Here is a 27,058-nt window from a genome sequence, read left to right on the forward strand (position 1 = left end):
CATCCCAGCAGGATGAAAATCTTAAGATGGTTATAAAAAGAAAACAGAATAAACAAAGCAGACATTAATGGGGTTAAAGCAAAGGTTTTGATACAGCACCACCTAAGGTTGGCTGGGCCAAAGGGACCTCCTACTGGTCCTTCCAACATTAAAGGCTCCCAAACAAGTCTGCTCTATTTACTCTAGTTTGAAATATTTAAAAAGCCAGAAGGCAAAGATCACACACAGAAAACCCCTGCTCTTGGGGCAACAGGCCACCTAATCAAGTTAAAGATTGACAAAAGTGCTAGGGTCCCTTGGCTTGATCCTGGAGACTCAAGCCTTTTGAACAGAATGGCTAAGATAACCAGGAGACAAAGAGAATCTTCCAAGACTCCTTGACGCAGGAACCCCACAAGCTGTGGTACTAAAACCCTATTGGTAGGACGCTGACTCAGGCTACAATTAGATTGGAAAAAAAAACAAAAGAAAAGCATAAAGGTTAATAGGATTATAAAGGTTGGAATGTTTGAGCTCATATTATATAAAGAGGTTATATCAACTTTGCTTGACTGTTTTATTGCTTTTTTTTGTTCTTTTGAAAATGGATATTATATCTCGCTGGGAATACTTCCCCTAGCCACTATTATGAGACAGAGATTTGTTGATGAAGTCCTAATAGAAGCTACGATTAGAGGTATGAGTTGATGGAATTTGGATGAAATTTTGTAGGAAAGTTGATATATTTATGGGCTTTTTGTGAGGTGATTGCATCTCTTTCTGCCTGACTGTATTATAGATTGTATTGTGGGGATAGACATTGTGTCTCACTGGAGAATGTTTCCCCTGTCTGATTGTAAGATAGCATATAAATCTGCCCTTCAGACAATGTCATTTAAACATACTAAAGGGAAATCCATAGGACTGCTTAAGTCCACACAGTATGACATAAAAACTAGGAGCTGACATCAGGTGCTAATAAAAACGATAATGAAAGCTTCCCCCTCAAGATAAATTGGTCTAGGGTTAAATTTTAAACTTAGAAAGAGGGCCTTTGTTAAACACTTTGTGCAGACTTTTAAAGATGTGGTACCTTGTCCTAAAGTTTTAAAACAATAGCCGTGGAGTCTTTGTGTATGTACGTCTTTATGTATGTTACTTATGTGTGATATTTTACCTCTGGATCGTATAATTTCTAAAAAAACCCTCTATTTAAATGGCTTAAGGTAAGCGCTTATATAAAGTATTCCTAAATGTAGTAGAAATTAACCCAAATGTTTTGCAAGTTAGCGCCATGTAAAATAATCTTTGGTAAACAAAAGCTTTTTTAAGGTTATTGGTTTGAATAAAATAGACCTGTCCTCAAAGTTATCCACACTGGATATGATGAGGACATGCAGCCTCAGTTTACTAGTCAAATAAGCTCATGCTATATCTGTTACAAATTTGCCAGCAAAATAATAATTTAAAATGATAAACTAATTTTGTCTATTGCCTCAACACATTTTTGTCAGTAATGTAAACATAATTGTTGGGAGCAAATGATTTAGATGAAAGTGAGATGAGTTTATAGATAAACTTTTAGCAATAATGATATTTTATGGCATATGTATTTAAACTAACTTCCAAAATCTCCTTGGTAACTTGAAACTGTGAAGTTTTGCTTGGTTAAATTAAATAACAAAAAATTCATTGAGTATCTAGATCATTTCCAAACACGACAAAATATTAGATATTAATTACTAAATATAGATTTATCAACTTTTAGCCTTTTATTACAGAGAAACTAAAAGATGTTTGGGCTTATTAGTAAACAGGTCTTCTGTTTTATTAAAAAGATTGCACTATGAAGTAGGATATTTCTAGAAATTATAAAATTTATAAATTTGCCAAACCACAGAATGCTAATGTAAAAGTTCATAATTGCTTCCTTCTTAGTTTGCACTTAAAAAGTAAGACCTCCAAGGGTTAAAAATTAATATCTGTGATTAAAGCTACTAAAAATTAATAAAGAAAACATCTTAATATTCAAGAAAATTAAGATCTATGTTTTCAGTAAAAGAACAAAGGTATAAAACAGAGAAATATTTTTGGTTGTTAAAAAGGTTATAAAAGGTTTCATTGATCCTTTCTGTCACCTTTTTGTTTCAATAGCATTTATTTCAGCTCTGATTTTTAGTATTACTCTCATTCTGCTGACTTTGGACTTTGTTTCTACTTTTTATAATTCAGTTAGTTGTAGTTTGAGATTGCTTATTTGGGATTTTTCTTGTTTGTTAACGTGAGCCTGTATTGTGATGAATCTCCCTCTTAATACAACTTTTTCTGCATCTCATATGAGTTGGTAGTGTGTTTTCATTTTCATTTGTCTCCAGATATTTTTTGATTTCTCTTTTAATTTCTTCAATGATCCATTGCTTGTTCAATAGAATGTTGTTTAGTCTCCACATCTTTGTCCCTTTCTCAGCTTTTCTCTTGTAATTAATTTCTAGCTTTATAGCATTGTGATTGGAAAAGATGCTTGTTATTATTTCAATCTTCTTAAATTTATTGAGGCTTGGTTTGTTTCCCAATGTATGGTCTATCCTTGACAATGTTCCATGCGCAATTGAGAAGAATGTGTATTCTACTGTTGTGGGATGGAGTATTCTATATATGCCTATCAAGTCCAACTGGTCTAGCTTTTCATTTAATTCTACTGTTTCCTTGTTGATTTTCTGTCTGGATTATCCATCCATTGATATGAGTGGAGTGTTGAGGTTCCCTACTATTATTATGTTATTATTAATATCTTCTTTTAGGTTTGTTAATAGTTGCTTTATGTACTTTGGTGTGCTGGGTGCATAGACATTTATAAGTGTTATTTCTTCTTAATGGAATGTCCCTTTGATCACTATATACTGCCCCTCTTTGTCTCTCTTTACTTGCCTTATCTTGAGGTCTACTTTGTCAAGTATTGCAACACCTGCTTTCCTTTGTTTGCCATTAGCTTGGTGTAGCATCTTCCATCCTTTCACTCTGAGCCTGCGTTTGTCATTGGAACTGAGATGTGTTTCCTGGAGGCAGCATACTGTTGGGTCTTGTTCTTTAATCCATCTTGCCACTCTGTGTCTTTTTATTGGAGAATTCAAGCCATTTATGCTTAGGATGATTATTGATATAGGCAGGCTTAATGCTGCCATTCCAGTTCTCCTGCATTTCCTTTGTTTCTCATCCTGTGTATTTGGTATACCAGTTGCATTTTGTAGTTTTTGATGATGTGTTTCCTTGTTTTCTCCTTATTTATCATTTGTGCCTCTGTTTGGCTTTTTTGTTTAGTGGTCACCATGAGGTTTATATTCAAAATCTCATGGATAAGACAGTCCACTTTCTGATGTTCTTTTATTTCCTTAGACTAAACAGATTCAGTCCCTTTCCTCTTCCTCTCCTAAGTTGTTTTTCTCACATCTTATTCCATCTCGTGTTGTGAGTTTGTGGTTAAAATGACAAGATTATCTTTGTTTTTGGTGTTTTCCTTCCCTTTATCTTTAATGCTAGACTTGAATATTTGCTAACCTCTTCTGATTCTGTCTACCCATTTATCTCCTTACTCTGTGCTCTGTAACCCCTTTCTCCCTTTTTTTCTTTCAGGTATGAGGGTGTTCTTGAGGATTTCTTATGGGGGTGGTGTCTCATGGCTATGAACTCTCTTACCTTTTGTTTTGGAAAGTTTTTATTCCTTCATCCTAGCTGAAGGATATTTTTGCTGGACAGAATATTCTTGGCTGAAAGGTTTTGTCCTTCAAAGATTTGAATATGTCATTCCAGTCTCTCCTAGATATAAAATTTCTGCAGAGAAATCCACTGAAAGCTCAATAGGGGTTCCTTTGTAGGTTATTTACTTCTGCCCTGCTGCTCTTAGTATTCTTTCTTTGTCATTCACTTTTGCCAGTTTCATATGCCTTGCCGAAGTTCTTTTTACACTGACAAATTTAGGAAATCTGATAGCCTCTTCCACATGGATTTCAATATCCTTCCCTTGGCTTTGGAAGTTCTCTACTATTATTTCTTTGAACAAGCTTTCTGCTCCACTCTTCTCTTCTCCTTCTTGAATACCTATAATTCTTATGCTGCATTTCCTAATTGAGTTGGATATTTCTTGGAGACTTTCTTCATTTCTTTTTAGTCTTAGTTCTCTCTCCTTCTCTATCTGGAGCACCTCAACAAGTCTATCTTTGATTATGCTGTTACACTCCTCTATGATATCCACTCAAACATTTAGGGAATCCATGTTTTGTTTTATTTCTTCCATTATGCCTTTCAGCCCTAATATTTCTGATTGATTATTCTTTATAGTTTCAATCTCTTTTGTGACGTAGCTCCTGAACTCATTGAATTGTTTCTCCACATTCTCTTTTAACTCTGACTTAAAAACTAGGTATTTTGAATTCTTTGTCATTTAGATGACATATTTCTGTATCCTCAGGAGTGATTTCTGGGTACTTGTCATTTTCTCTCTGGTCTGCAGATTTAATATAATGTTTGATATTGCTAGAGAGTGTGACTCTGTTTTCACGCATCCTGGTATTATTTGGTCATAGTTACTACCTAACACCACTGCTTGGGGGTCAAGAGCCAGGTATTCTGTGCCCTCTGCTTCCAGCAAGATCCCAGGCACTGGAACTAGATCTGGGTGGGTGGGGAGGGGCATTTTCTCCTGTATGCTTTCAGGGTTTTCTCACTCTTCTCTCACTATCAGCTCTCCTGGGGTGTTGGCTTGATGAGGTCACCCCCATGAAAGCTTTCACCCTGGTAGAGGGCTTCCCTCTTGGCTACAAGGGCCCTCGGAGATCCTTGATGTTCCCGTGAATGAACAACCCTTCCCACGTCCCTTCCCTCTTAGAGCCCTCCAGCAGTCCCAGATTGCAGTCTTTAGGGGAGGGAGCAAAGTTTTCTTTTACCCTGTTCCACCTCCTCTAAGGGGGGCTCCAACCTCTGCACCTTCTGTCATATGGCTGCATGGGTCTCTTAGACATTTTTGTGTTGTATTTGGATGTCCTCTGTTGGAATATGAGTGTCTTTTTCATTGTATGGTGGAGGGGAGAGATTACTGGGAAAGCTCACTCCACCTTGATGCTGATATCCGTAAAGGTTTGTAAAAGAAAAACCTTTGAGTTATGTGCATGGTCAAGTTGTCTAAGATTAAAAAGAATTTAACTAAGTAAATGAGCTTGAATATCAAAAGTAAGCTGGTGCAAAATTAGAATTTGGTTTTTTCCCCCTCTCTTAAAAAGATAATTTTCTTAAACTTCCAGTCTGCTCTTGATAAAGAGACTATGAAATGTTTTTTCTTTGAGTAGTCAACCATAAGGGCAGAGGTTTTATGCTTTATCAAAATAAATTTCCTATATTGTTTTTATCAGGTCTTTAATCACAAATGCTAAGGTTTTTCTTACAGCTACTTAATTTTCTACATTCACCTGAAAATCTTTGTCATTTTGATTAAATGGATAACTAAGCATTGTTTCATAGAAACCTATGATACTTTGTGGGAAAATGTTGTTAATATAAATGTTTTAAAAATTATATAACATTCTTAAAATTCTTATCTATTCTGGTTCTCAGTTATAATTCTAGTTATTATCGTAAAGTGTTCCATGTCACATAAATAGCCACGTTTCTTCATCAATTGCCATTTTTAAGTCTTTTGTCATTTACAGATAGTTATTGTTTTACTCAGATTTTGCAAATGTTTCATCTTCAGAGAGATTCATGGAAAGGTCTCTGACACTTAGTGTAGAATACCCTGTTCTGATAACTTTCAGATCATAAAAGTGAACTGGGTAAGAAATTATAGAACTCTAATAGAAAAGCTGATGACTTCATGAAATTGCTAACAGAAGATCAAGATAAAGATCAAGAGTTGATTACATGGGAGTAAATGAATTGATGTAGATGACTATAATTTTTATGACTTTTGTTTGAAATATTGCTGATTTTTGTGATGTTTTAGTTTTTTCAGATTTAAGAAAACCTTTTCTCTTTTCTCTTAAGCTAACTATGACTTGTAGCAATTTGGTAAATTACACCATTGTGAGTAGAATTGAAATATTTATTTTCTTTTCTCCCTATCTGATCCCTCCAGAATTTGGAAACTCTTAGTGAGTGAATAGTCTTATTTTCACAGCAAGATAGTTATGCGCATAAGCTCAATAAGAATCTATTCTCCTTATAACAGGACACAATTGGAAATACTGGTTATATTACCAAGGCTTCGACTGGAATGTCATATTTGAGACAGATGTGAAGACTCAGACATGACCAGACAACTAAGAAGCAAAAATTGACTTTACAAAATAAAGCCACTTGGAAATTTTGGCCTGGTATCTTACTTACAGGGTTCCCAGAAACCTTACTAGGTGAGTAAATAAGGTCACTTCCCTGGCAAGTTCAAAGAACCTCACAATATTTGGGGGACCTTGAGAAGAGAAGAATTCACCCAACTCTAGGTATTACAGGCAGAGTCTAATGACAAGTCCTTGGCTTTCCTGGCCTCAGAGACCTTTAAAGTTGAATCTGAGATTCCTTATAAAAAATTCAGCAAAGCAGCTTTGATTTTTAATGATTGGCACCTGAGCTAACAACTGTTGCTAATCTTTTTTTCTACTTTTTCTCCCCACTCCCCCCAGTAAATAGTTATATATTTTAGTTGTGGGTCCTTCTAGTTGTGGCATGTGGGACACTGCCTCAATGTGGCCTGTCCAGCAGTGCCATGTCCCCACACAGGATCTGAACCAGCGAAACCCTGGGCTGCCAAAGCAGAGTCTGAGAACTTCACTACTCAGCCAGGGGGCTGGCCCCAGAAAAGTAGATTTAAAAGAGTCTACATAATCAATTGCTGTCCTTCCTGTATTTATGTAAATAATTGGGCCAAGTTTATCGAAACTGGACATTTTACAAATGAATTAGTCTTAATTTGGCTCTCATTGGTAAAAATGAGGGTGATTTTAGAGAGGAAAATTATGTTTCAGTAGAAACTATAATACACACTTGTGGATATCATATTCTAATTCTGTTAATTGTCCTTGAGGTTTTTGTTTTCTCCTATAAACTGGACTGAGTCTTGAAGTCTTCCTCTCCTGAAATATCTGCCTACAAATCCCTAAACTAACGTTTTCAATTTTTTCCCTCCTTTACATTTGGAATCATTGAGAACTGAAAGCATCCTTTTTCCTGAAGCCCTGCAAAGTGAAGCTGTACTACTTTATATAAACTTAAGAAAGATCACCACAATAGCATGCCTGTTGCTGTCTAAGTCACTCAAAAGACACCTTAACACCCAATGACATCATCAGAGACATTTCAAACTGCAAAAGATGCTTTGACCCTGACATCTAGAAACCTTGACTGGCTGTCCCCTGGGCTCAGAAACTGGTGTATAATTTCCTCCGACCATTAACCTTGTTTTTTCTTTTGTTTCTATACAAATGCTTCTTATTAAATACTTCATTGCTTGATTACACAATATAGGCCTAGCTTTGGGAGGCCACCTTCCTCAGAGCCTCCTGAAATAAATTTAACTGGACTGACCTATTGTCATGACTAAGAGATGTGTTCAGTGAGATGGAGCAATTTTCCACCTCAGCTTCTGGACTGTGAAACTTCTAAAAGTTTCAAAGGTGATACTGTGGGGGATCAGAATTGGCCACCCCCAAATGTGTCTCTTTGGCTTGATTATTTTTAAGGACATAAGACTCTGAAAGAAACTTTGACCTTCCTTCTAACTGCCTAAAAGAATTTAAGATAGATGGTCTGTCCCCAGGACAGGCCATCAGGATAGATAACTCTGGGTATAATAATCTGGGAGGATCCTTGCTAAGCCAATTCTTATCAAAGTTCTCTCTCTCTCTCTCAACACTGTCTATAGATGACCCAGAAAACATTTGTTTATCAAACATTTGCTTTTACATCTGTGTGAAGGCCCAAACCACTACCCCCAACATGCTCCTTTGTCTTTAGCTAAAGATGGTATTTAAGGTAATGGCTATGGCATTTTGGAGAGTTACTCAGTTTTCATGGGTTTCTCCTATGTACACATGTTATTAAACTTTGCTTGATTTTCTCCTCTTTTTCTGTCTCATGTCAATTTAATTCTTAAACCAGCCAGAAGGACCTAGAGGGTAGAGGAATAGTTCTTCCTCCTCTACACCATGTTGCGTGATTCAGGGAAAGAATGCAATGCCATAAAGCAGAGGCAAAAAACAGTCTCATCTTGGCTTGAATTTTAAAAGCTTTGGTCACCAAGGAGTCAAAAATGACTCATCAAAATATTTGGGAGAAAGGTGATTTAGCAAAAGGTTTCCACCCACCAAATTAGTACTGGAAACTCTAGCTTGAAGAAAGAAGAAACTTACCAAGAAATGGATAAGGAAATAGATTTGGTTGTCTCCCAGACAGAGGATCCTTATTCCTTCTTCTTGGACCAGGACCTTGGGAAGAGGCAACTCACAGCGGTATTTGAGTGCAGAGGAGATCCACGCTGAAGTCAGGAAGGAATGTGATTTATAAGAGACTATAACTAAATGTTGGAACCAGATAGAACATTAATAATATTTCATTGTTTGCATATTCCACAAGTGGTTTATCCTCTCTACTGATGGATACTTGGCTTGTTTTCACCTTTTGGCTATTGTGAACAGTACTGCTATGATGGGCTGGGTCAGAAAGGGAGAGTAATGCCCTGAGGCTGCTCTTCAGGTAAAAAACCGGAGGAACAGGGAGTTGTGGTCTCCTGTGATTAATTTCAGACACCTTACAACTGCCAGAAGGAACAACTGGCCTCAAAGGTAATGGAATGGCCTGTTTGAGCTGCTTTGGCCTTGGACCTCAGCGTAGGTCTGATTCAGGAGAAAGATTCTGTGCCAGAAGCCTGCTTTACTGCCCAGCACTTCACTTCCTGAAAGGCTTGGGATTTGCTGTCCATGCATGTGCAGTTCATGCCCCTTTGCTGGCCTCAGGCAGTCCCTCCACCACACAGCCATTGAGACAGAGCCATTCCCCATACCGGATGTCTGGGGCATGGCTTCACTGCACTGTGACTCTGGGGGGAGGAAATGGGGCCATGAGTTGTGCAAGAGCTTTGGGGTTTGCATGATAGGTGATGTGAGCCAGATTCCTTACAGATGAATCTGGGATGAGAGGCATCAGGGTCACAGAAGTGTTTCTCTTCCCAAGACTTCCCTGTCAACCCCAAGAGCTCCCAAAATCCTGTGACATCAGGCTTCCTCTGGAAACAGTGGTCAGGGCTGTTGTGTCTCTGCCCTGATTCCAACATCCTCTGACCATCCCTGATGCTCAATGTATTCAGGTTCATCCTCTCTGGGTCCTCCATCACGATCTGTACTTACTGCCCCTCACACTCCCAAAGGCACATATTGCACACTGTGGGCTCCAGCTCTCCTTCATTTGCCTCCCTGGGAAACCCTACACTCCACCCACCTGGACCAATCCTCAGTCAGAACCCACAGGTGTTGCCCATGGTGTCCAAAAATAATTTTTTTTTATTTGTTTGAGTACCTGTTTTCAATTCTTTGGGTATATACCTCAGAGTGGAATTGCTGAGTCATATGAAAATTTTGTTTAACTTTTTGAAGAACCACCAAATTGTTTTCCACAGCAGCAGTGCCATTTTAAATTCCCATCAGCCATTTCTCCATATCCAGTTTCTCCACATCCACATTGATATTTTACATTTTTTGATTACATTTTTCCTAGTGGATGTGAAATGGTATCTCACTATGGCTTTGATTTGTGTTTTATTAATAACCAATGACATTGAGCATCTTTTCATGTGCTTATTGGACCTTTGTTATATCTTCTTGGAAAAATGTCTAAGTCTTTCACTCAGTTTTTAGTTGGGTTGTTTGTCTGTATTGCTCAGTTCTCAGAATTCTTTACATATCATGGAATCAAGACCTTTTCCAGATAAATGATTTGCACATATTTTCTCCTGTAGGTTGTCTTTCACTTTCTTAATAATGGCCTTTAATCCATAAAAGTTTCTAATTTTGATGAAGTCCAATTTATCTATGTTTTTATTTTGTTGCTTGTGGTTTTGGTGACATATCTAAGACTCCATTGCTAAATCCAAAGTCAAGAAGATTCAGCCCTATGTTTACTTCTAAGAGTTTAATCATTTTAGGTCTTATATTTAGGTCATTGATCCATTTTGGGTTGATCTTTGTATATGGTTTGAGATGGGGGTCAAAGTTCATTCTTTTGCATGTGGATATCCAGTTGTCCCAATGTCATTGTTGAAAAGACTTTTCTTTCCCATTTAATGATATGATGCACATGTCAAAATCAATTGGTCATGGATATGTGAGTTTATTTCTAGACTCTCAATTCTATTCCATTAGTCTATATGTCCATACTTATGCCAATATTACACTATTTTGATTACTGCAGCTTTCTAGTAAATTTTGACACTGGGAAGTGTGCATCCTCCAACTTTTGTCTCCTTTTTCAATGTTTTGGCTCTTCAAGGCCCCTTGTGATTAAAAATGAATTTGAGGATCAGCTTTTCCATTTCTGCAATAAAGGACCATCCAGTTTTGATAACGATAGCAATTAATCTGTAGATTGCATTGGCTAGTACTGCCATCTTAGCAATAGTAAGTCTTGCAATACACTAACATGGGATGTCTTTCCATTTATTTATGTCTTCTATAATTTTTTTCATTGATGTTTGTAGTTTTCAGTGTAAAGTCTTTTACCTCGTTGGTTATATTTAGTCCTAGGTATTTTATTCTTCTGGATGCTATTGTAAATAGAATTGCTTTCCTAATTTCTTTCTCGGGTTGCTCATTGTTGGTGTATAGAAACAACTGATTTTTGTGTACTGACTTGTACCCTGAAACTTTGATGAATTTATTTATTAACTCTAGTGGATTATCAACTCTTGGTGGATTGTTCAGGATTTTCTATGTATAGCATCACGTGATCTGCAAAGATAGTTTTACTTCCTTCTTTCCAATTCGGATCCCTTTTATTTCTTTTTGTCGCCTAGTTGCTCTAGGTAGAACTTCTGATATTATAGTGAATAGCAGTGGTGAAAGTGAGCATCCTTATATTTTTCCTAATCTTAGGGGTAAGAGTTCAGTCTTTCACCATTGAGTATATTGTTACCTGTGGGTTTTTCATAAATGCTATTTATCAAGTTAAAGAAATTCAGTTCCTTTCCTATTTTATGAGTGCTTTGTTCACTTCTTTGTTTTTGTTTGTTTATTTTTATCATGGAGAGTGTTGAGTTTTGTCAAATACTTTTTCCATGCTAACTGAGATAATCGTGTTTTGTTTTTTCTCTTCATTCTTTTATATGGTATATTACATTGATTGATTATCTTATGTTGATCCATCCTTTGCATTATTAGGATAAATCCCACTAGATCATGGTGGATAATCCTTTTAATATGCTGTTGGATTCAGTTTGTTAGGAATTTTTGCATCCATATTCATGGGGGTATTGATCTGTATTTTTCTTTCTTGTAGTGTATTTGTCTAACTTTGGTATCAGGGTAAGAATATTGGCCTCATAGAATTACTTAGGCTGTGTTCCCTCCTTTTCCATTTTTTGGAAGAGTTTGAGAAGATTTTTGTTAATTCTTTAATGTTTGAAGCCTGGTCCTGGACTGTTTTTTTTACTGGGGGTTGTCATTACTGATTCAATCTCTTGCTGTGGGTCTTCTTAGATTCTTTTCTTTTTCAGTCAAATTTGGTCGTTTATATGCTTTTTGGAATTTTCTATTTAATCTAGGTTATTTAATTTGTTGTCTTATAATTTTTAATAGTATTCTCTTATATTCTTTTTTATTTCTATAAGGTTGGTAGTAACATCCCCACTTTCTTTTTTCCTATTTTAGTCATCTGCCTCTTCTCTCTTTTTAGTTTGTCAGTATACCTAAAGGTTTATCAATTTTGTTCAACTTTTCAAAGAAACAAATTTTGGTTTTTTCATTCTCTCAATTGTTTTCCCATTATTGATTTCACTTTTCATCACTCTAATATTTACTATTTTCTTTCTTCTTCTAGCTTTAGTTTTCTCTTATTTTTCTATATCCTTAATGTACAAGGCTAGGTTATTGATTTGAGATCTTTCTACTGTTTTAATATAGGCATTTACTAGTATAAAATTTTGTTTAAACATTGCCTTTGCTGCCTCTCATTTTTTTATGTTGTGTTTTCATTTTCACTCATTTCTAAATATTTTGTACTTCCCTTTGTGATTTCTTCTTGACACATTGACTATTTAAGAGTTTGTTGTTTAGTTTATGCATATTTATAAATTTTCTAGTTTTCATATTGTTACTGATTTCTAGCTTCATTTAATTGTGTTTAGAGAGTATTCTTATTATGATTTCAACCTTGAAAAATTTATTGAGACTTATCTTTTGGCCTAGTACATGGTCTATTCTGGAGAATATTCCATACAGGAATCCTGTTATCCATGTGGTGGTACATTTGATGGTGCTCCACAGGTCTCTCAGTCTATCTTCATTTTTCTTCATTCTTTTTCCTTTCTGCTTTTCAGACTGGATAATTCCAATTGCCTTCTCTTCAAGTTTTCTGATTCTTTTTTGTATACTCAAATCTGCTGTTTAACTGCACTAATAAATTTTTCATTTCAGTTGTACTATTTAGCTCCAGTCTTTCTGCTTGTTTCCTTTTTAAAATTTCTCTCTTTATTGATATTCTCTATTTGTTCATACATCACTCTCTTATTTTCCTTTATCTCAGTGTCTATGGTTTCCTTCAGTTCTTTGAGTATATTCAAGACAGTTTATTTAAAATCTCTGTCTAGTAATGATTTCTGTGCTTCCTCAGGAACAGTTTTGTTAATTTCTTATTTGAATGGGCCATATTTTGTTGTTTCTTTGCATATTTCACATTTTCTCTCCAAAACTTGGCATACCGAATATTTTAATGTGGTTCTGAAAATCAGATTCTTGCCTTTCTTCAGGTTTTTTTTCCCCCTTGCTTGTTGAGGCCTATAGCTCTTTGTTTGCTCATGTACTTTTCTAAACTATTTTTGGAATATCTGTATTCTTTGCATGGTCTCTGAAGTCTCTGTTCCTTCTCTTACATTCAGCTAATGTTTTGACAGAGATTTCCTTGAATGTCAGGAGAGAGTGAGAAAATAATGAAAAAGTATAAAGAAAAAAGAATAATAAAATTTCTCCCAGATTTTACATATTGGCACTGTGCTAGGGCACTCCTTCAACACTCTAGCCAGGTCATTTACAACTCTGCCTTATCCTTCCCATTGTGCTTCTCCAAGCCTAGAGATCAGCCAGAAGTAAAAGTTTAGAATCTTCTCAGGTCTTCTCTGAGCATGCATCTTGCTCTGGGCATGTGTGTGGCTTTCTAAATTCCCCAGAATTCACAGGGTCTTTTCAATGTCCCAATTTCCCAAAGAAACTCTCCCGAGTTTTTCCTTCAAGGCTTTAGGAGCTCCCTTGTATACCTCAAACATAATCTTTGACTCAGGTGACTGAGGGTTGTTTGTTTTCCTTACAAGTTTTTCTAAGAATGCTTTTCTACCCTGAGCGAATTCCAAGTTAGATGTAATACAGTGAAATGCTTTGTGTCAGTCCTTTAGGTAGCCCCCAGGCACATTAGAAGATACAAACACAATTCTAAGGCTATAAATTCTGCTCTGTTTCCTCTGGAACCAGGCTCTAGCTTCAAGACCATCATCAAGCTGTGGAGGAATAAGGGCAAGGGCAAATAAAAATGTCACATAGCTTACTGATCACTTTTAAGTTTCTTTTTCCTTGACTAAGCATTTGCTTGGTAGCTGGAATCCTTTGTTTTCCAGAATTCTGGCAAAGTTTGTTCTAATAGTTTTTGCCTGATTTTTTGATATTTCTGTGGAGGAATGGGCCATTGGCTCTGCCTTCTCTGCATTTTCCCTGATGTCCTCTAAACCACTCAGTTTTATAAGAAGTTGTTACTCAGCCAAAGATAACTAATACAATGATGCGAACTAAAATTAAGTTTCATAACTTAGGCATATCTTACTTGTGTCTCTTCGATTCTCTCAGCACTGCCATCTTCCTTGCCTGCTTCAACTTCCCTCTCCACTCCCAAGTCTGTTGTTTTCAGCTGTTGCTATGAGAATCCCTGAGTCCTGGACCATTCAGCCACTATGTCATGGACAATTGTAGCAACTAACAAGTGACAATTTTTACGTGCCTTCTGTGAGCCCCTGTGCACCAGAGTGCAAGACCTGCAGATTTGGAGCCACCCACCAGACTGATAAATTAGACCTCAGTGTCACTAGCTCTTCCCAGCACTTCTAGACTTGGAGAAAATCCAGACCTTGGACTAAAGGAACTAGCTCAATGACACAACTTGGAAGACATAGTCTAATTTCCATTAAAGTAAACTCCAGCTGAGGGAAAACAGCAGACTAGCATAACAAGAACCAAGAAAATGAGTTTATTTTTCTTCCCCTCACCCAAGGACTATTCAACAAAGCAGTTGTTCATAAAGCCTCTATGAAGATGTCATTGAAGGCCAAGCAATGAGTAGTGCTTGTTAAGAAGAACAGCCAGTTCCTTATGTCTCTTCTCTGATTAGCCTCGATTCTTTCTCGCCACATTTCCATTTTTCCCCTACTTCTTCTTTCCTGGGATTGTGTTCCTCAACAAAATAATAGCAAATAAGTGTTTATTTTAGGCCCTGTTTTCTACAAAACACTGAGCAAGGCGTTAAAATATAGAAATATTAGTTTTAAAAAATGAGTGCTCTACCCACCCAAGTATGTGAGCCAAGATCCAGAACGACTATATCACTAGCCATCCCAATTCTCCCAGTGTGAATCATTAGCAATATATCTTTGGGACTTAATTAGTTCAGTTATTATCACCAGAAAATAGCTAGGTGAATGTAAAGTTATTAAATTAACCTACTGAACAAATATTTATTAAATGGTAGTGATGTTCTGGGTATTATGCAAGATATCACTACACATGAATAAACCAAAAAGCCATGACTGGTGTCCTTGAGGGGTTAAAAATTACATGCATGTTACTGGCATACATTTTGGCTTCTAACAATGTTACATTTTACACTACCTTAGGTCCAATCAGAGAGAGATCTGCCTAGTTTCTGTCACTGCTTTAGTCATAAGCAATGCAAAATCTTTATACCGGTGATTTCATAATTAGGCAAGTTCATTTTGGTGAAAGTACCTGCCTATACTGAGGAACAGAGTGACTGCAGTATGACACATACAAAGCACAGAAAGAGAATATGTGTGGGTGAGATACACACGAACAGAAGATGAAACAGTCTTGTGATATTACAGCATGTTTTAGTCATTTTGAACAACCTACTTTTCCCTGTTTACTTCTTCAGGTAGAGTCTTATTCAAGTTCTGTCTCCGGTGTGCATCTCCTCTATGGATACTTCGGTCTGATTTGAAACAGGTAACTTCACTGCATATGCCATAATTTCATACTGATCTATTTATATCTGAGATATAAATATATCTCTTTCTATATTTCTGTGTATACATAGATGGATAGATAGAAAAGGAAGGCAGCTGTGTTGGGAATTGTTTTTATATAAATTTTTTATATTAAAATTAAACTTAATTTTGTTAAAATTTCTTAATTCTTCAAGATAAATAGGAAATAGGATGAGAGCACTGGACAAGAGTTGGAGAGAGGAATCCTCAGGCTCATGGGAGTCAGCCTCAGGAGGAGGCTCTGTGTTACCTGTGCTTGGGCTGCAGGTTGTAGAGAGCCCAACTGAATGACAAAAATGGCAGTGTTCCTGGGAAGAACAGAAATCAGAGAGAGACAACAAACTACGGTATTTAGCCTGGAGACTTGAACCAGATTTCTGTGATCTTCCGCAAGTTACTCAACTCTCTGTGCTTTTGTTTCCTCACCTGAAAAATATGGATAATAGTAGTACTACAATCATAAAGTTGTTGTGAAGATTGTGTTATAAACCTTAGCTCTTGTCCCAGTCGTCCAACCTAAACTGGTAATGCATTACGAGCGAGATCCCAACTATGTGAAAATAGGATAGAAAAGGAAAGACAGCAATCTTTTTAAAGGAGAGAGAGAGGGTAGATCCTTTTGTATTGTAGTGTGTGGTGGCAGCAGAATTAAAAAAGAATATGCAGCCTTAGGAAAATCAATGGATTTTCTTTGCCCACGAGAAAGACTTGTGCCCTTCATATGAACTGTCCAAACCTCTTAGCTTACAGGCATTTTTATATAATATCAGACATCCAAAGGAAACCTTTAAAAAAGTCCTTGTTTTAGACAATTATTTGCAAAATATGCAAGAGAGCCAGATAGTGGTTATTTTGTAAATCCGCCTAAATAATTTGTTCATTAATTTACCAAGTACAATTTACAATCTATTCAATTATTTCTGTTGATGAGATCCTCATTTTGTTCCATGACAATGACCAATGTCAAGATATAAAAAAAATTCACGTTTTCAAGGTTTTAAGAATGAGAAAAAAACGCAAGTTTTCAACTAGAAGTAATTAAATTGTCTCGTCTCTTAGAAAAAGTTTTGTCTTAGAGGAAAAGCTGAAAATGGCTTTATGCACTCTTTTAAAAATTAACTCAAATACTGACATTTCCAAAATTAGATTGGAAGGATTAAGAGACAGAAATATGATAAATCGGCTTATCTTACAAGGCTTTCGGTCGTAACCTGACAGAGTAAACAATGGAAATATTTGCTTTGCTGTAAATACAATGTTGAAGAAATCACTACCTTTTGCATATTCCTGTTAATATTAAATCTCTTCATAGTCTGAGGGAAAAAGACTTTCATCTGCATTCATCTTTTTCTTGCTCTAAATATAAACTGTTTTTAATTAGTGTAAAAACTGAGAACTGTGCTAATTAATCAGATAAAGGAGATTACATTTGGACTATCAATCAGTTTAAATGAGGCTTCCATGAACTCATAACTCCGGCAGAGAATTTGTGGACATACTCAATAAAACCTTTTCATAGGTGTCTTCACCTTAGGAAAAAAGTGTTTTGAAATAATTTTAATGCTTGTTCTTGAGGCTGACCTTAAATATTAGTTGCTGTTCGTTCAATACAATTTGAAAGACCTGTATCTCTCTTTATTTCTTATTTAGGAGTCTTCCCAGCCCTCTGAAAAAAAATGGAAGATTTTTATTATATATTATGTTGCAAATTGAGACAAAGGTGTTATAAAATCAGGAAAAAGAAGGCTAATTTGGATTGAGATTAGCAGAGAAAAAGAGGCAGTTATTTTTCTTTGCTCTGCTTTACTCTCCCTTTAGCTAGACCACAAATTTGGGTCTGTTCTGTTTAGTAAAGAATGCAAAGAGGGGAATATAATCAATGATAGAATTTACTCTGGTCATAAAATGAAAACAAACTTGTTTTATCAGACTCCCTCTTTATAAGTCAGTAAATTTATACTTAATAATGCCATAAATTCTTTAAACTTGGGGAAAAAACATTGAATAAATATGGCTATGAATCAAAATGTGAAAACTTTGGGTTTAATAATCCATTAACTTAAATTTAAATTCAAGTTTGAATTCACACTGTAGGAAAATAACTTGTCCTTTTTCTTTTCTTTTTTCAACCAGGTTCCCATATGTTCAATTATTTTCTACATATATTCCACAAGGGAAGACAGTTTTCAGCCCCTAACAGGTACTGGCCAGGTTCACTAGTAGACGTGGTCCTCGAATGCTCAGCATGGGTACACGGTGTTCAGGCCTGCCTTAGTGAGGCTTACCTAGTTCAGCAATAGGTATCAAAATTAAAGACTTTTTTTCCCCCAAACTTGTTATCTCTGACTTTGGTGATTGTGTTTTGGTTTGGTCTTTCAAGTTGCAATGATAAGATCTATCCTTGAGTCAGGGGAGGGCAAAGAGATTAAGGCTAGTCTTTATTTCTCAATGTACTGGCCATTTTTCCGCAGGCTGAGAAAATGTTTACATGGGAGACCAACATTTTTGGATCAAACAATTGAACCAACTGAGACTCCTACATTGCAAATGCGGCTGGTGGATTAGTAAGAGTCTTTGGTCTCAGAAAGATCCAGATCTTATTTGCCAATTTTGAGTTAGGCAACAGTCTTACTCTGACCCCTATCCTTTATTCCTATCAAATTTTGAAACGAATCTAAGGCAAACATGGGATTGATTGATTCTCACATGTATTACCTGTCAATAATTAACAGATAGGCCTTTTGATAGTTGTGTATTTCAGCAACTAAGGCTGTGATTTCAACTGAAGCTAAGGGCTATATTTTATCAGTGAACACTTTCCAAGGTCATGGAGATACACGCTCATTTAGTTTTGTAAATAATGTGAATTGCTTTATTAAAAAGAGATGGGGGGAGGAGGAAAGGGAGAAGGAAGGAGGAAGGGAAGAGGAAGCGAGGAAAAGAAAGGAAGAAAAGGAAAAATGATCTGTTGTCTCTCACCTACTCTTCACTCTGCTGGGTAGTGAGCAAGACCTAACTTTATTTAATCATTCAGATCTAATAATTTAAACCAATTTTTTAAGCACTGGAGACTCTGCTTGGATACCTCAGGCTAGTACTAATATTTTAGCTTTTTTCTTCTCCATGGCTTCTCTCCTAAATGGCAACAGAGTGTATACAGGACAGATGTAAACCTTATCACAAGGAGAAAAGAAGGAACCACAGATTTATAGAGTCTTCTGTATCGTTTCTTTTCTGTGGAGTGGCTGTTCTGGTCTACTTCAGGATCCGGATAAATGAGGTAAATATGGTCAAGTCTGGGCTTTGGAGTACAGAGAAAAGCCAAAATCCCCACAGTAATGTATAGCCCATATAAGATCTGCTCCTCTTTACATCTCTGTCCTCATCTCCTTCTACTGTCTCCTTTGTTCTCTCCATTCCAGCCCCGTTGGCTTCTTGATGGGCCTCTAATGTGCTGAACATGCTCCACTTCAGGGTATTTCCATGTGCCCTTCTTTCTACCTGGAATGTTCATTCTCCAAATAGCTCATGGTCTTAGTTCTTTGCTTTTAAACTAGCTTTCAATTGAAGCAGTTCCGTTCCTCAACCCAATACTCCTCAAACCCCTGTGTTCATTCATAGTATTTATCAACCTATAGCATATGACTATTCATGCATTTTTGTTCATTTCTTCCATACTAGAAGATGCACTGTTTGTAAAAAAAAATTATATGTGTTCATAAGATTCTGTATCCCTAATACCTAGAGAAATGGCTGCCATTTCAGAGTTTTTAACTTAAAAAAATGTTAAATGGATGAAAAATATCTGAATAACAAAATAAAAATTACCTTGCCACGCTGTTTTAAGTGGTCCATATAAATGTGTTCTATAGGCTGACAGCCTAACTCTCATATACCAGGGATCAAATGCCATCAGCTTCCTCAACAGTCCTGAGCTCTACAAAAGGCTTGCAGTGGCAATGTCTAAACCAAGCTAGAAAATAGACTTCTTTTCTTCTTATACCTCAATGTATTACATTCTCCTATATCATCTATGATCTCCTTTGTGATTTTTCAAATACATATATGCTCTATCACTTTATAGTTATCAAATGCTTCCATCCCAAATCCATATTAATTGGGTAAAGATGGGATTTCCATCTTATACACGTATACACTCAAATAACTACTCTTCTTGTAAAATAGACATGATTAGAAGTAATTGCATGAATACTGTGACATCTTGCATGGATATTGTCTGAGTTTTAACACTTATAACTAAGGCATTTATAACTTAGGAAATCGTACCATGTAAATAAACAGCAGGGCATTTAATTTTCTAATTTAAAAAGTGATACATAGTTTTGGGTATTATAAATTATTTATGTTATTTTTGTATTATTATTATTATTCTAAACTTGCTCTTACTCTCCAGTGCCAAACAAAAATTGCCTCAACTCTTCTCAAAATGCTATTGCAGTGTAGCTGGGGATTTTTAGTAAAGTACTGCTATCTTTTAGAATATAAATAAATAAGTAGTCAATACTGGCTATCTGACCTAGTAAAGACCCTCTAATAGCAATAGAAGTCTACTTCTAACTTGTGCTGTGAGAAATTTACTGTGTGCAGTATTGTCCATCCAGAATCTGGGTCCACACAGAGCAGCTTATTAGTGGACTCGAGATGAATTCAAGACCTAAAGTAGAAAATTAAAACTAAAAATAATAGTTACAGTGTAGAAGAAAATCTTTATAAAGTTCACTGTATCATTAAAAACTGACATATTTAATTAAAAATAAAGGAGTTATATTAAAAGAAAAATGCCTGGAGCAAAGATAACAAAGATGACCTATTGGGTGAAAACATGCAAAATATCTAATAACGTCGAAGGACTGAAACTAAGAAAACTCAAGGAATTCCCTCAAACTAACAGCTCATTAGAAAAGAAAACTAAAGAGACAAGAAGGAGACTTAAGAAGAACCGAACCCCACGTCACTAGCTCAGGATGAAGAGGTGCTCAGTAATTAGAAATACGTATTTCAAGACAGCAATGAATTTAACATAGAATAAACATCTGGATAATAGTAAGTGTTAGAGATATGGGCCCGATGTACTACTCGTGCTGGTATGGATTGCTCTGGCCATTCTGGAGAGCAAAGCTTATTCAGATTGATAATGTTCAAACCCTAGGAATGAATGAACCCACTCTTGCATATGGGTCACAGAAAACTTTTCTTTTTTCTTTTTTTTAAAGATTGGCACCTGAGCTGGCATCAGTTGACAGTCTTCCTTTTTTCCTTCTTCTTCTTCCCGAAACCCCCCAGTACATAGTTGTATATTCTAGTTGTGAGTACCTCTGGTTGTGAACAGGAAATTTGCATAGCCATCCATAAGGATACATGTTTATGAACATCTATCACAGAGGGGTTTGTCTGCATGTGAATGTGTGTGTATGTGTGCGTGTGCGTGTGCATGTAATTGCAGGGAGTTGTAGACAATAACTATGTCCAAAACTGAGCAATGTGAATTCAGGTGTGAAGGATGCTCATGCAGGGAATGTAATGAAATAAACATACTCATAGCAACATGGATGTATTGTAAAAAAATACCTGTGCTTAGAAACATTTAAAATATGTGCACATAAAACTGCACTACATATTTTACGAAGCTACGTAAGAGTAAAAGACTACACATCGAACACATTTTATGTGGTTGCCTATAACAGGAGGAGAGAACTTGGAGTGGGAAATGGGAGTGAAATAAAAGATGACAGGAAGCTGTGATGTCATGGTGTCTGGCTATAACATAAGCATATGACTACTTGCACGTAAGGACCAAAAAATAAATGTGCTTAAGATAAACTATAAAAGATATGAGATGATGACCTATACAGATGGAAAGCTCTCAGTAGGGATTGTTGACCCACTTAAAATGAACAGTTATGGCAGTCAGATGCCAAAACTGTGAAACTGCTGGGAATTTGAATGTTAAAGGTGCACCTTAGCCAGAGCATATCAACTTGTTTCTAGGGTTATGCTAATCAGAAAATCCTTAATTGCAAAAATATTTTCTTCTCTTTTTGAAAGAAATAAGAAAAAAAGGAAAGCTGATTATGGAATTCAGAACTGCAAAACTTATTTATGCTTTTAGTTCTTTGCTTACTGTGTTATTGGACTTGCTATAAAAATCCTTTCTTTAGGAGAAGGTAAAAGCTGTTTGGATCCAGTGACATTTTAATGCTAAGCAGTGAAAGCTCTTCTAAAGCAGCACATTAAAAAGCTGCAACTGGGGAAAGTCAGCTTTTAATTAATGAGCTTTAAGATAGAGGGAAAAAAATCAGCTACATAAAGACATACTTAAGCTCACAGTCCTCAGAGAGAAAACAATCCTCATTAGTGACTAAATCATTGGGGTTTGGAGTCAAAAGAGCTTAGCAACCTAAGATAATTTCAATGTGAAAACACATTGCTTTGATTGCAATTGCTACCTAGGTTTCAATAATTAATCTCTAAGAAATATGCTTTGTGTACTTGCATATGTGGGAGAAAAGAAGCAAGGAGAAATGTCAATGTTTTAGGGCACAAAAATATTTAAGCTTTTATTCCTGACCTAATTGTAACAAACACATGTGAAATTTCAGTCTGAGGTTCCGGTCTTGCGCCAGGAGGTGGAGCCCTTCAGCTGTCCCTTGGTGCTCCTGTAAACCTAGGCTAGGTGAACGCACAGCATCTTGCAAATTATAATAAAATGGTTTAATATTTGAAAATAACAATGATGACTTTTAATATATAAAGGCAAGATCAGGAGAAGTAGGGATTTTTACAAACAATAATACAAATGGCACTTCTCTTTTGTTTCTTTGTCAAATATTAACATGTATTTTATTAATTCTAATTAGAAAATTTTTAAGTGATATATAAAGAACTATAGAACTGCTGGTGCTGATTTCTTATGAAGATGATTGCATTTAAAACATACACGAGTGAAGAATTTGATTGAATTTCAGGAGATTAATATTTACTGTCTATAAAGGACAGATTTCCTATAAGGATTTCCAGCATTCCATAGCTTCTCCACTGGTTTTGCATATTGGAAGTCAGAATACAAGCTGTTCTTCATTCTGTGCATGGCCTACCAATAAGGAACCTATTAGGAGTCAAGATGAGCATTGTCATTCAAGAATATCACTGCTGCAATTGCTTTTTCAATTCACATTGAAAGGTGCCAAAAGTTTAAAACACGACACTCATTTGTTAACACCTAAGTCTAGGTTTTAATTTTTTAGCCAGAGCAGCAAGTCTTTATATTATTATTGCTAGAGCTCTCTGTTTTTGCATTTCATTTATTTTTACAGACTTTGTTTTTTGGAGCAGCTTTTGGTTCACGGCAAAATTGAGTGGAAAGCACAGAATTCTCACATAGCCCTCTCCCCACGCTTGCGTAGCCCCCCATAGCACCAGATTGGTACATTAGTTACGATTGATGAAACAACATTGATACATCATTGTTACTCAAAGTTCATAGTTTAAGTTAGGGTTTGCTCATGGTGTTGTGCATTCTATGAGTTCTGACAAGTATATAATGACATGCATAGCATCTTACAGAATGATTTAACTGCCCTAAAATTCGCCTGTGCTCCACTTTTTCATCCCCCACCTCTCCAAATCTCTGGCAACCACTGATCCTTTTACTGTCACCATAGTTTTGCCTTTTCCAGAATGCCACACAGTTGGAATCATACTGTATAAACTTTTTCAGAGCTGATGGGGCACATACATTGACGACATTACCGTGGATATATTACGGTCCCCAAATTTTGCTGTTTGGACCAAATAATAAATCAGCAGATACAGAAAGAATTTCTGAAGGGAAAGGAATGACTTCTGGCAGTTTATTTGTGTCTTTAACAGTACATAGAATCCTTGAGATAGTATGAGTTAGAAAAAAAAGTGCAATGATTATAGCATAAAAAAGAGGCTTATGAAATGTCAAGAGAGAAATTCTGTAAAATATTGAGAAAATCACTGGCATAAAATATTTTTTTAAATCACTGGAGGGATCACAAGTAATAGTATGTGCAACTGATCCCAAGAAAGTGTGTTGAAATTGCCTCCTTTGCCATGCTGTCGCTTCATATTAAGAGTAGATGCACTGAAAAATCATGGTCAATTTGCAAAGCAGTGAAACTTCAACATATATCTTCTCTTTTGACTTTTTTAATAGGTTGTTTGGACACAGAAATGAAAATATTAGATTCAATTTTTCAATTCTGCATTGAGAAAAATGTATGCTCAAGTTTTGACAAACTCCAGTTTAATGTGTTGTCAACACACACTCATAAAGAAATACATGTTTGGGCTTTTAACATATTATTTTAAATAAATTCATATTTTTAAGTACTGATCAAAAATGTGAGCTTTATTTGAAAATTTCATTACAGAAAATGTTACAAATAGATGTATTTCTCTTTTCACTGTTTAAACCAATTTCCATATAAAGTGCTTTCATACATTTTTATGAATTGTTAACATTGTAGAGAGTTAAAGTGGACTATTATCAAGGAAGATATGTTTGTTTCTCAGAGTTGGTCTAATAGGTTGTAGTGGTTTGGTGGGATTCCCTTTTCCAGTGTAAATATTCAATTTTATGCAACAGCTGAATCATTAAGCTAAGAATCAAGCAATATGCTTCATTAAAAAAAGAACGTATGAATAAAGTGTTAGCACTGAGTAAGCTGATTAATGCAACATCAATAGGAGATAGAGAACATGGGATTCAAAATCAGATCGATCTTCACTACTGTGTATACTGTTTCCCAGTCAGCACTTATCTATACTTTACAACATGGATTCCTGCTAATTAATGTAAATGAGATTGATATAGATATCACAATGTAATTGACAAAATTTAAAAAGACATTTCTTTCCACAGCCTGAACAACTACTTTCATCTATCCAAGAACCACTTCCTTTAGAACATAATAGGAAGGCGTACAGAGAAAACGGCAACTTAATATTACTGTTTACTCACGCTATATTATATGTATATATAAACGTATTCATGTGACATTCAGTATATTAAAAATATATGACATCATGTATAAAAAAATTCCTGGTTTATCCTTGCATTCCAAAACCTCATGACCTACCAAATAGGCAGTTTTCAGCTTTCAGTGATCCAGCCCCAGCCTTTGACATATTTCCAAATCCAAGAGAAATCACATATACAGTGGTATATCGTGTGATAGACAGTCTATAAAGACAGCCTTTATTCGTTTTTTCCCCACCTCTATGTACAGTTCTCCCAGGAGGTTAATCTATTTCCTCTCCCTTGAAAGTGGTTGTTGCTGTGACAAAATCCTCATCCACGTGGTACTGGCTCTGGAATCAAGAAGTAAGTAAAGTCCAGAAAGATACACAAGAAGACTATTAGTAGAAACAGGACACTCAGTGAAAACACTAATATCAGAGACTGAAGAAAAGCAGGCACATTATGTTTTAGTGGAAAAAGTGACAAGACTATTGCCTGCAGCACATATATGATAGAAGATATACCTAATGAATTTGAGAACTAACTAAACACATTTTAATACATAATGTTCAAGCGCCAGTTGGTTTACACAAGCTAGCTATGATAAGATATTGTAAAAGAGCGATGAACAAAAGAAGAGGATATTTAATTTTCAAGCAGAATTTGGGGGAAACATTTCAAACTGAAGATTGCTAAGCTAGGAAATATTGCTTTTTCTTATCCCCTACTACTCATGACAGAAAAATTTTCTCAAAGTGAGAAATAGCATTAAAATAAATATCCATCTATAACATTCACAGTAAAATGTGGCTTCTGGGTAAAGATAAAACTACAGGTTAAGGCTAAAAGTGTCTTATTACAGTCTTTGAAAGGGTTAAAGAGATGCCTTACAATCCCTTGACATTAGACAAAATGGATTCCAAGAATCTGAAAGGGTATTGTCCAATAGGAGCCTTACCTGTCTAAAGTAGGGGGATTTCTATCTCAGAAGAATTTGTGGATGAGTCATTAGGGGAATTGAGTGAATCCCAATGTTATTCATTGAAACCATCAATGTCTTTAAGAGAATCATATTGGTGAAAAAATCAACAGCCTGGAATAAAAGGGGTGAGGCAGTTTAAAAGAAAAGAGAAATATGAGCTTCCTCTCATTTAAGGGCAGTGAGTAGCTGAGAAAGTTGCAAACACAGGCTATTTTTCAACAAAACATTATAAGGGTAAACTGGAAGAGCAGAGATAAGCTCCCAGAGGGTAGTGCTAGACTCTGTGGAAAACACTCTCAGGAAGAAAAACTAGGCCTTAACTGAAGAACATGCCCTATTCCAGAAGTAGGATTCTCTAACAACATATGTACCATTGGATTTCAAAACTGCTGTGGACCAAAGACTGCTATGTATTTGTATTCCCTACCTTTTTTGGAGATTTTATAGTTTCTTTTTTGTTCCTGCCTTATCATTATATTTTGGGTTGTAGAGTAAGGGGGGAAGATAATTTTTATTTTTGTACACAAATAGTTAGACTTAGAGAAACCTCAAGTAACTTGCCTTTTTAGTTCTGGAACAAGAAGATCTAAACTGAGAATCTGCAGCTGAGAAACTGCCCCAACAGGAGCCCTTCTCATTTGCATGTAATTCACATGATGCAATCCTGTAGTTCATGCTAATGCTGGTTTTGGAAAGATTTGGCATAAGTGGTGCAGGTATCTTGCATATTTCTAGTCCAGTTCATTCCAGTCACTAGTTGAAGACAGCTAAGAGAATAACTGCTCTTACCACGTGGAACAGAACTGCCCAGCTCAGCATTACCGAATTCTGTACCACAAAATCATGAGAAAAAATAAATCCTTGTTGTTCTAAACTCCAAAGCATTAAAGCTATTCTTATGCAGGAATGGATAACTGAAACAAAACAAGATATCATTGATCTCTTGTAGCAAAGGTTATTATGCAGATAACTATGAACAGTTCTGTAATGGTTAGGTTTTATAGATATATTCTAATCACTTTCACAAATACGAGGATTTAAAAATAGCATGCTATGCATTATACATAAGTTGGTAAAATTTACTTTTTGCTTCAAATTTTGGATAAAATTAGAATAATCTGTTGCATTTAATTAGTCTGGGTGGTGAACATAATGCATTCTACACAGAAATTGGAATATAATGATGTATACCTGAAATTTATATAATGTTATAAACTGATGTTACCTCAATCAAAAGCAAAAGAATAACGTATTGAATCTAAAGAATAATTTTGCATGGCACATTTTTTATCTTTTTATTTTCATAAAGATACGTGTATCTCTCAGATTATCTGGTGTTCTGGTTGCAGACAAGTATCATGGCCATGAAATAATGACATGGAATGGATAAGGCAGAGAAAAGGCAGAATTCCATTGTTAATTTTACAATTGGATTATTTTAATCTTATGCTTATTTAATCACATTTTATTAGCAGGTCTCATAATGCTGTTCATCTAGTTATTGTCCTCTTTCCTTTGTTGAATTGTATACAATACATGAAAATTACTTGTCATATGGAGAGGCCCTTAATGGTTG

General features: G+C 35.8%; 1 long non-coding RNA gene across 6 annotated transcripts; it reads left to right on the forward strand.

Annotated features, from left to right (window-relative positions):
• The first annotated feature begins 316 nt into the window (after window positions 1–316).
• Window positions 317–24,832, forward strand: LOC139046508 (uncharacterized). 6 transcript variants are annotated; one of them, XR_011506618.1, is made up of 5 exons: window positions 701–1,205; window positions 6,197–6,377; window positions 15,379–15,449; window positions 15,646–18,770; window positions 24,402–24,832. It is a non-coding gene; the product is annotated as an uncharacterized lncRNA (long non-coding RNA). The 6 variants fall into 6 exon arrangements; XR_011506621.1 differs by lacking the exon at window positions 24,402–24,832 and having other exon boundaries at window positions 15,646–17,690; window positions 18,640–24,392; XR_011506619.1 differs by lacking the exon at window positions 24,402–24,832 and having other exon boundaries at window positions 705–1,205; window positions 17,624–17,690; window positions 18,640–24,392.
• Window positions 24,833–27,058: the final 2,226 nt, after the last annotated feature.

Source organism: Equus asinus, chromosome 11 (assembly GCF_041296235.1).
Source record: "Equus asinus isolate D_3611 breed Donkey chromosome 11, EquAss-T2T_v2, whole genome shotgun sequence".
NCBI lineage: Eukaryota > Metazoa > Chordata > Mammalia > Perissodactyla > Equidae > Equus > Equus asinus.